This window comes from Petaurus breviceps, unplaced genomic scaffold (assembly GCF_028583685.1).
Source record: "Petaurus breviceps papuanus isolate PSGF00001 unplaced genomic scaffold, PetGlider_PUasm1.0 182, whole genome shotgun sequence".
In the NCBI taxonomy this organism is placed as follows: Eukaryota; Metazoa; Chordata; class Mammalia; order Diprotodontia; family Petauridae; genus Petaurus; species Petaurus breviceps.
In genome coordinates, this window is record NW_027185786.1 from 451,244 (window position 1) to 461,682 (window position 10,439).

At 40.1% G+C, this 10,439-nt stretch overlaps 1 pseudogene; it reads right to left on the bottom strand.

Moving 5' to 3' along the window:
- LOC138160750 (zinc finger protein 721-like) overlaps positions 1–9,931 on the bottom strand; it is a 56,387-nt pseudogene extending 46,456 nt beyond the window's left edge.
- Between the last annotated feature and the right edge of the window lie 508 nt (positions 9,932–10,439).

Sequence of the window (10,439 nt, forward strand, 5' to 3'; positions counted from 1 at the left end):
AGTGCAACCCCGGCCCATTCCACTGACAGGGTAGGGAACCGAAGAAGGGGCCTGCCTCCCCCTCAGCACCTGCCCCTCCCCTGCAGCAGGCGGGGCTGTCAGACGCCCCCACCCACTCCCACCCACCCGCGAACACTCGAGACACTCACTCACCTGCAGCTCCACAAGCAGAGCACACACAAGAAGAGCTGAAACCTCCACAGGCTGGTCCGCGTTGAGCTCTGAACTACAACTCCCAAAATCCACCGGGAACCGGATGCAGTCAGAAAGAACTTCCGGGACTTTCCCCGCCCGGGATGGATTCTGGGAGTCGAAGTCAGCCTAGGACTGTACCGCGGCCCGGAGGATTGTGGGAAATGTAGTCTACGGGCTGCTTTTTTTTTTTTTACGAGTTTTTAATATTTTGTGTTTAAATTAAATGTTATATTTTTAGTGAACAGAAATCGCTTTTCTCGCTCTTCTACCACCTGCCCCAGTTGAAGTAAACAAAGGAAGATATTTTTAAAATCCTTGCAAGAAATATGTAGGTTATATTAAAGCAAAACAAATTCCCTTTGTTGTCTTTGTCCAGAAGCGTCTCCATAAATGTGTGTGTGTGTGTGTGTGTTTAGATACATACACATACACACGCAAAGCAAGCTAGCTATCCACAGGAGAAATAGGACACGATGGAGAGAGTAGACACGGGGTTGGAGAAAGTTTTCTTGTAGAAGGTGGAGAGTAACCAAATATGTTCATGCATATGCATGTAGTCTATTAGCATATGTGTATATATGCATATGCATGCACATGTACGCACACACATTCGTGTTGGGGCAGCCAGGGGGCACCATAGTGCCCAGAGCCCAGAGCTCAGAGTCAAGAAGACTTATCTCCCTGAGTTCAAATCTGGCCTCAGGCACCTACTAACTATGTGACCCTGGGCAAGTCACTTCACCCTGTTTGCCTCAGTTTCCTCCTCTGTCAAATGAACTGGAGAAGGAAATGGCAAAACCACTCCAGTATCTGTGCCAAGAAAACCCCAAATGGGATCACAAAGAGTCAGACAAGGCTGAAATGACTGAACAATACCACATATGTGAATATGCAAATATATGTATGCATACATAAACACATGCACACACATGCATATTTGAGGCTGTGTGCATGCATGTACACATGTGTGTATACAGAATGCATGCACGTGTACATAAACTGCACTAAGACTTTGGGGATACCCTGTAACGGCCTCCAGAGATGTTTGCTTTGGTGATTGGATAACAGGGGCTTGGCTGGGCCCGCCCAGACACCCAACCTGGAGGCTCCCAGGGTTTCCCACCACTCAGGTGGGTGTAGCTTCTTTGCTTGTCTTCTTTCTGGCTCATGCTCTTTCCTACTGAGTGCAGAGGGGTAAGGGTCCGATTCACCCAGGGGAGCTGTGAACTGAACTGATGGAAGGGGAAGGACCTCCTTACCCTGCTCTCGGTCTTTTACTTGATTCTGGGAGTGTTTGTCCTCAATTTCTGGGTGCTTGGGGGCCTCCCCCCTACCCCTCCTATTGCCACCCCCACCACCGTGCCCTGACACTACTCAGGACCCAGGAATTAGAGCCACAGCATCCTTGGAGCTAGGATTGCAGGCTGGCTGGTGCAGTCAACCAGCCTGGCAGGGAAGCCAGGAAAAGCCAAGGAGCTTGGGGCTCCAGCCCGAAAGGGCCTGTGAGCCAGGCTGTGACCCTCATAATCCCCTTCCCCTCTGCAGAAACTAAAGTGGTACAAAGGAAGGGGATTATGCCTCCCACGCTGGGAGCACACCTACATATTTATTATTATAAATCTGACATGAATATTCCTTTGTAAGCACTAATCTGGTTTAGTTGACAAATGGAGCTGGGGTGAAGGACATTATGCCCTGTACTCAGGGGAACATCATCAGTGGAGGCCAGAACCTAGACTCTTCCAATTCCTCTTAAGGAGACCACAGAGCTCTGGGGGAGTGGTCAGAGGAATATAACCTGGCCTTTGGGTGTTAGGGGTCAGGGTGGTCAGGATCATGCAGTACTAGTCTTACAGTAGATATTTTCCTTCTGTTTACTTCACTTTGCATCAGTTGATACAAGTCTTCTCATATTTCTTGGAAGGCACCTGTTTCTTATTACTTACAGTACAATAATATTCCATCATATTCATATACCACAACTCATTCCCATCCCTACAACAAAAAAAAATGTTACAAACATGTTTGTACATATAAAACCTTTTCATCTTCCTCAGAAATGGCATCACTGAGTCAAAGGGCATGGACGGTTTAGTAACTTTTTTTGTAGAATTCCAAATTTCTTTTCAGAACAGTTGGGACCCATTCACAGCTCTGCCAACAGGCACAGTAATGTGCCTGTTTTTACCACAATCCCTAAGATGAAATTAGTCTTTTTAAAATCAGTTTTACCAATCTGATTGGTGTGAGGTCAAACCTCAGAAATGATTTAATTTGCATTTCTCAATTAGTAAATAGGAACTTTTTTAAAATATGGCTATAAATCCTGCGTTTGTTTCCTTGCAGACTGCCTATTCATATCCTTAGACTATCAATTGGGGAATGGTTCTTATTCTCATAAATTTGACTCAGCTCTCTGAAAAAGAGACTTTTATAAGAGAAACATGCTATAAAGATTTATCCCCCCCAAAGAATGTTTTCCTTTAAATCTTAATTTTATTGGATTTATTTGTGCAAAAATATTTTAAATTTTATGTTATCAAAATCATTCTTTTATTTTTATTTTTTTGCTTTTTGGAGGGCAATTGGGGTTAAATAACTTGCCCAAGGTCACACAGCTATTTTTGTGTGTGTGTGTGTGTGTGTGTGTGTGTGTGTGTGTTAAGTGTCTGAGGCTGGATCTGAACTCAGGTCCTCCTGACTCCAGGGCCAGCACTCTAGTCACTGTGCCACCTACCCGCCCCCCAAATCATTCTTTTTTAAATTCTGTGATCTTCTATCTGTTGTTTCAATATGAATTCTTCATCTGTCTACATACCCAATAGGTAATTGTTCCCTCACATTTCTCTAATTTGTTTAGGGTGTGACCTTTTATATCTAGGTCACATATCCATTTGGGGCTTATCTTGATATAAAGTGTGAGCTGTTAGTTTAAATTTAATTTCTTCCATACTGCTGTCCATTTTTCCCAGCAGTTTGTTTTCCATATAGTAAGTCTTTATCCAAGTAGCTGGGCTCATTGTGTTTATCAAACACCATAAGTTTCGTTTGCTTCTGAACACTGTGTACTTAATCTGTTCCAATGAACCATCTCTTTTTTTTTTTTTGCCAGTATAAAACTTGTTTGGAGAATTACTGTTTTGTAGCATAGTTTGAGGTATGGTATTGCTAGTTCCCCTTCATTCTCACTTTTTTCCATTCTTTCTCTTGAAGGTCTTGATGCATTTTTTAAAAAAAAAGTTATTTATTTACTTTTAGTTCACAACATTCAGTTCCACAATCCCATGAGTTCCAAATTTTCTCTCCCTTCCTCTCCTTCTCCTCCCTCCCCCATGGAGGCATGCAATCCGATATAGGTTCTACAAATACCTTCACATTAAACATTAGTCAATTTGTAAAGAAGAATTATAACCAATGGAGTGAACAACAAGAAAGGAGAAACAAAAAAAAAACCCCACAAAAGAGAGAGAGCGAGTAGTTTGCTTCAATCTGCATTCAGACTCTAGGTCTTTCTCTGCATGTGGATAGCTCTTTCTGTCATGAGTCCCTTGGAGTTGTCTTATAACCTTGCATTGCTGAGAGGAGCCCAGTCTATCAAAGTTAGTCTTCATAGATACAATGTGTCTGTAATTGTGTACAAAGTTCTCCTGGTCCTGTTCCCCTCACTCAGCATCTTGATACATTTTTAACCTCTATAAGAATTTCATTATTATTTTTTGTAGTTCCATAGAGTAATCCTTTGATAGTTCAATTGGCATAACACTTTTTTTTGCTTTTTTTTTTTTTTTGGAGGGCAGTTGGGGTTAAGTGCCCCATGTGCCCAGGGTCACATGGCTACTTTTTGTGTTAAGTGTCTGAGGATCCGAACCCAGGTCCTCCTGACTCCAGGGCTGGTGCTCTATTCACTGCGCTACCTAGCTGCCCCCACAATTGGAATAACATTAAACAAATCATTTAGGTATTGACATTTTATCGTATTGACTTACCTTACCCATTAGCAATGAATACTTCTCCAATTATTTAGGTCTGTCTTTATTTCTGTAAATGATAGATTGTAGCTGTATTTGTATAGTTCTTTTGTATATCTTGGTAAGTAAACTCTCAAGTATTTTATACACTCTGTAGTTATTTTAAATGAAATTTCTCTTTGTCTCTTCTTGCTGAGTTTTATTGGTACTGTATAGCAATGGCTAATAATTTGTGTGGATTTATTTCATATTCTATAAATTTGCTGAAGCTACTGTTTCAATTAATTTTTATTTCACTCCCTAGTATTCTTAAAACACACCATCATCTACAAAAATGTTTTTTTTTCTTTCATTTCTTCTTTATATGCTTATTCCTTCCATTTCTTTTTCTTATTTCATTGCTATAACCAGCTTTTCTAGTACTATGTCATGTAGAAATTGGGGCAATGGACATCCTTGTTTCACCTATGATTTTATTAGAAAGGATTCTAGTGAATTTCCATTACATATTTGCTTTAGATATAGACTATCATTTTAGGGAGAGTAACATTTATTCTTGTGCTTTTTTGTTTTTAAAGGAAATGACTTATATTTTGCCAAATGATTTTCTGTATCCATTAATAAGCATCACGCGATTATTGTTAGTTGTTTATAGTTTTCCTAACATTACATCAACCCTTCATTCACGGCATAAATTCAACGTGGTCATAGTGTATAATATTTGTGATACATTGCTTTAGCTTCTTTGTTAATATTTTATTAAAGATTTTCACACCAATATTCATTAGGGATATTGATCCCTAATGTTGATTTCTTTTTCTGTCTTGATCCTCCCCGGTTTGTGGTTCATCAATACCACATGTGCCATGGAAGACACTTGGTAACATCCATTCTTTTGCGATTTTTGCAAACAATTTATGTAAGAATTTACTTGCTCTTTATGTGTTTTGTAGAATTCATTTGTGAATCTGTCTGATCCTAGGTTTGGTTTAGTTTTTATCCTTTGTATATTCAGTTTCTTCTAATTGGATTGTTTGAAATTCTCTACTTTTTGTTCTGTTAACCTGGGTTTTTTACATTTTTGTAAATCTTCATTTATTTCATTTAAGTTGTTGGTTTTATTGGCATATAATTGAACAAAATAAGCTATTTGTAAACACACTTAGTATGTAGTTATTATTCAGGCATGCCTGACTCTCTATGACATAATCTGGGGTTTTCTTGGCAAAGATACTGGAGTGGTTTGCCATTTCCTTCCCTACAGCTCATTTCACAGATCAAGAAACAGGCAAACTGGTTTAAGTGACTTGCCCAGGGTCACCCAGCTAGTAAGTGTCTTAGGACTCATTTGAACTCAGATCTTCCTAACTGCAAGTTCAGCATTCTATCTACTGTGCTACCTGTGCCCAGCTGGTATGCTGTAGGTGGAATAAAAATGCTTATTCCCTTTCCTTCCTGCTTTCCCTTCCTTTCTCCTCTAAAATAGTTTTTAATAATATTTTTTATTTTTTTCTTCATTTCTTGTGAATCCTTTTCCATTTTTGTTACTGATAATTTAGATTCCCTCTTTATACTTTTTCATCAAATTAGCTCATGGTTTGTCAGTGTATTGGTTTTTCCCCCAAATCCACTCCAGGTTTAAATCTCCTAGAATTCAAGAGAACCCTTTTACTTAAAAGCTAACAACTCACCAAATTTTCCCTGTGAAATCCAGGACTGACCATAATCAATCATACCTCACTCTCCAAAGAGTTATAATTTTTTTTATTTTATCCTATTGAGTCTTATATGAGCTAAATATATGAGCTTATGAGTTACATGAATATAAGATCATAAATTACCCACTGCTCCAAAATTTCATCATAGTACACAATTCCACTTTTGTATCCTTGAAACCATTTCTTTGTACTCATCCTTTCCCAATTTTTAATAAATAAAACTTCTTTCTCTGTCCCTTTTAATGATAAAACTATGTATTGCAGCAGTTTTCCTTTATAATTTCTTGAAATACATTTAAGCTCTTTTTATCATTGTTTTGGTAATCCAGTAATTTAAAAGTTATTTCTCCTTGATCTATTTTCCAGGTCAGTTGTTTTTCCTATGAGATATTTCACATTCTTTTTTTTCTTCATTCTTCTGACTTTTATTAACTTGTTTCTTGATGTTTCATGGAGTCATTAATTTCTGCTTTACCAATTCTAATTTTTAGGGAATTATTTTCTTCATTAAGGTTTTGTAACCTCTTTTTCCATTTGGCCAACTTTGATTTTTAAGAAGCATTTTTATGCCTTTTTTTTAAACCAAGTTGTTAATTCTCTTTCATCATTTTCTTGCAAACTTCTCATTTCTTTTCCCAATTTTTTTTTGTCTACCACTCTTTGACTTTTTGAATACTTTTTTTTTCTTTAAAAAAAATCTCTTTCTCTAGGTCTTCTAGAAATTCTTGTTGGGTTTCTATCAAATCTACACTTTTTCTTTGAGGCTATGCTTGTAGATCTTTCCACGTTGTTGTCTTCTTCTTGTTTGTGTCTTGAGCTTCCCTGTCTCCAAGGTAGATTTCTGTAATTGGATTTTGTTTGTTTGCTCATTTTGTCATTTGCTCATTTTTCCAGCCTATTTCTTAACTTGGAACTTCATGTTAGAATTGGGTTCTGTTCACCTGGGCAGGGGTTGGGGGGAAGGGGCAGTCACTGTCCCAAGCTTCAGGGTTTTTGGTCCTGCTGTTTTCACAACCAGATCTAGGATTCTGTAAGTTTTTGATTCCTTCAAGGTGGTCTGATATAAGAGGTGTGGTCACTGCTTTCCTGGGCTGTACTTTTGTCCTTACCCAGGAAGGGATCCTGCTCCCTTGGAGCGACAAGTGCTAGCACTCCTTTCTGTCCTGAAACCTGAAACCCTTGCAAATGAAAGGGTCCTCTCTGTCCAGGAACTGAACATGGGCAACAGGGTTGCCCAGTACTGCACCCAGTGCTAGCACAGGGGTCCCTGTAATTTCTTTCTGACCAGTTTCTCATTCCCTTTACTATTTCTGGGTCATGATAGCTACTGAAAGTGCTGCTGCTGCCTCCAAGGCTCACAGCTGGCATTGCCCTTGCACGTGCTCAGTCATAGACTTCTCCTTCTGTTGTCTTGGGCTAGGAAAAATGTCTCACTCCAAACTTTTGTTGACTCTTCTACTCCAGAATTCTATTTGACATGTTATTTTAAAGTGGTTTGGAGGGAAATGTTTAGCTGGAATGCTTCCTCTACTCCATCATCATGGCAAATTATTGACCTTTTCCCTCATTTGTCTTGTAATCCTCCCCTCCCCTGCCCCCCCCCCCCAGGATCCAGGCCCTCCCACTTTCCTGGATGTTAGTTACCCCACCAGGAATTCTGATTTCCCTTCTGCTAGGGCAGGATGAATGTCCAGCAGATTTTGTCCAGCTTTTGTTACATCCCTGCCTCCCTTTATAGAAGCTCTCTCTTCTTCCATAGGAGCATTTATCAGTGGTAGCCCTTACGACCACTGAAATAAGATTTCCTTCTTTCTCCCTATTTCAATCTCCCCTTTTCCTCCTCACCAATTCGTCTGTAGGCTCTCTTTTCCTGAGAAACTACAGGAATTATTTTCCTTTCACTTTTAGCTTTTATTTGATCAGGGCACATGAAATATTCTCTCCACCTTCTTCCTCCCTTCCTTCCTCTTGGGCACCCTCCCATTCAATAATTTAGTTACACTCACAATTCATCCACCCATGTTGTTCAGTTGTGTCCAACTCTTTAGGACCCCATTTGGGGTCTTCTTTGCAAAGATACTGGAATGGTTGGCCATTTCCTTCTCCAGTTCCTTTTACAAATGAGGAACACAGGGTTGAGTGACTTGCCCAGGGTCACCCACTTAGTGTCTGAGGCTGGATTTGAACTCAGGTCCTCCTGACTCCAGGGCCAATGCTCTATTAACTGTGCCACCTAGCTGCCCCAAGGTGGTCCTTCTTCTCAAGATAAAACCCTCTCCATGCACCCTTGATCCCATTGTCATTTTCTGGAGCAGACTGCCCCCTTAACCATCCCCACTCTCATTAATCTTCGATGTCCTCGTAGGCATTGGTTGTTTCCTACAATCCCTGCTGGTTATCGCCCTGTCTCCTTCTACTCTGTATCTCTTTTGTGGCCAAACTTCTTAAAAAGATGCTCTCTGGTGCCTCCATTTCTTCTCACTCTTTTAAACCTTCTGTAATTGGGCTTCCAGCGTCATCATTAGACTGAAACTGCTCCCTGCAAAGTTACTGGTTTTCTTAATTTTCAAATGTAATAACCTTTTCTCAGGTATGTTTCTTAATCTCCATGCAGCCTTTGACGCTTTCAGGGGACCTCTCTTCCTGGATACTCTCTTCTCTAAGTTTTTAAGACATGGCTTTCTCCAGGTTCTTGATGGTTCTCAGCCTCCTTTCTAAAATCTTCCTCCAGATAAGTGACATGCATATCCCCCAAAGATCTACCCTGAACTCTCTTCTCACTTGGTGATTCTGATAAGTTTTAAATTTCCTTTTTATTGACTTCAGGGTGGTAATTTTATTTGCAAGTAAAATCACATGACCAGCTGAGGCTTTCTTTATGGTGCAGAATTTGGCTGAGATCTCCAGTAATTTAATCCAAATGACTAACTGGTCAGGAGTAAAATAATTTCCGGTTTAGCTTTATGATAAGCCCTACTTGGCTAGTTGTAAATTCCAGGGTAACACCTCTTATGTTTGCTGATCAATTTACCACTTGACTAGACATAATTTTACCCCTTTTGCTTCTTTGTCATATAAATCTCCTTCCTCTCCATTGGCCTGCTATATATTTTACAAGTTTATCTTTGAAATGTAAATCTTTATTTTCCCTTTCTGCAGCTATTAAATTCCAGTGTATCTTTTTCTTCCCCCTGAGGAATCTAGAGCCTATACAAGTGTTATGAAAACTAGTGTTCAGTAGTGATTTTTAGGGACCATGAGTTTAAATTCCCAGAATAAGCTATTAAAATGTCTGTCTTATGGAAGTGCACGTTAAAAATGAAAAAATGAATGACTTTAAAAAGTCTCTGCATGTTGTTAAGTATGACTGGCAGTAGACCTATCAATGGATCCTTAAATACTATCATGATCCCATCAGCTCCCATAGGTTAAATTTTCATCTCTGTGGATTTCCATATCTGTGTATATATTTGGGATGTATGCATATGCTTCTCCAACCCTGGTCTGTCTCTAGCTTGTCCAGTCTATCTGCATTTTAGACATTTTGATTTGAATGTACTATAGGAATTCCCAACTTGTCAAAACCAGAACTCACTATCCATCCCCACCAATTCTTCTCTTCCCAATACTCCTATGACCATCAATGTCACCACCATCCTCAGTCACATGTGCCTTTGGCTTGTTTTCAACTCGCTCTCATCTCAATTCATTGTTAAATCTGGTCATTTCTTTCTACTCACATAGCCCACCCCCCTAGTACAGACCCTCATTTCTCACCCAGACTACAAGTTTTCTAATTAGCCTCCTTGCCTCATCTCTCCCTACACCAATATGTTCTCCACTCACCTCCAAAGTGATTCTCTTGTAGGTGACACCCTTCTCAATAAAGTCCAGAGCTTCCCTATTACTTCCAAGATCAAATACAAAGGCCTGCTTTGTCATTTAGAGCCTTTCCCATGGCCCCTTCTTATCTTTTCAGTCCTCTTACACTTTCAGGGTTTCCTTACCTCCATGGATTCCATGTTCCTGCCACACCAGCCTGGCTGCCATTCTTCTCCAACTACGCTTTATTTTCTGAGTGTTTTTTCTCCTTTCACTGGCTGTCCCCCATACCTGTAATGTTCTCCCTCCTCATCTCTGCCTTCTGGCTTCTCTGCCCTCCTTCAAGACTGAGATGAAATCTCCCCTTCCACAAGAGGCCATTCCTGTTGTCTCCCTTCACATCCCACCCCAGTGCTAGTGACTTTCTTCAGAGTACCCTCCATGTTCGCTATCTATACTCATAGTTACCAAGTTGAATGTGAGCTCCTTCAGGGGAGGAATTTTTTTTCTTCTTTGTTGCATCCTTTAGCCTTAGCAGTGTCTGGCACATAGGAAGCAAGAGTAATATTGTTCAGTGAATAGAGCACCGGCCCTGGAGTTAGGAGGACCTGAGTTCAAACCCAGCCTCAGACACAACACAAATAATAGCCGTGTGACCTTGGGCAAGTCACTTACCCCTGACTGCCCTCCCAAAAAAAGCAAAAAAAAAAAAAAAAGAGTAATACTGTTAAGTGCT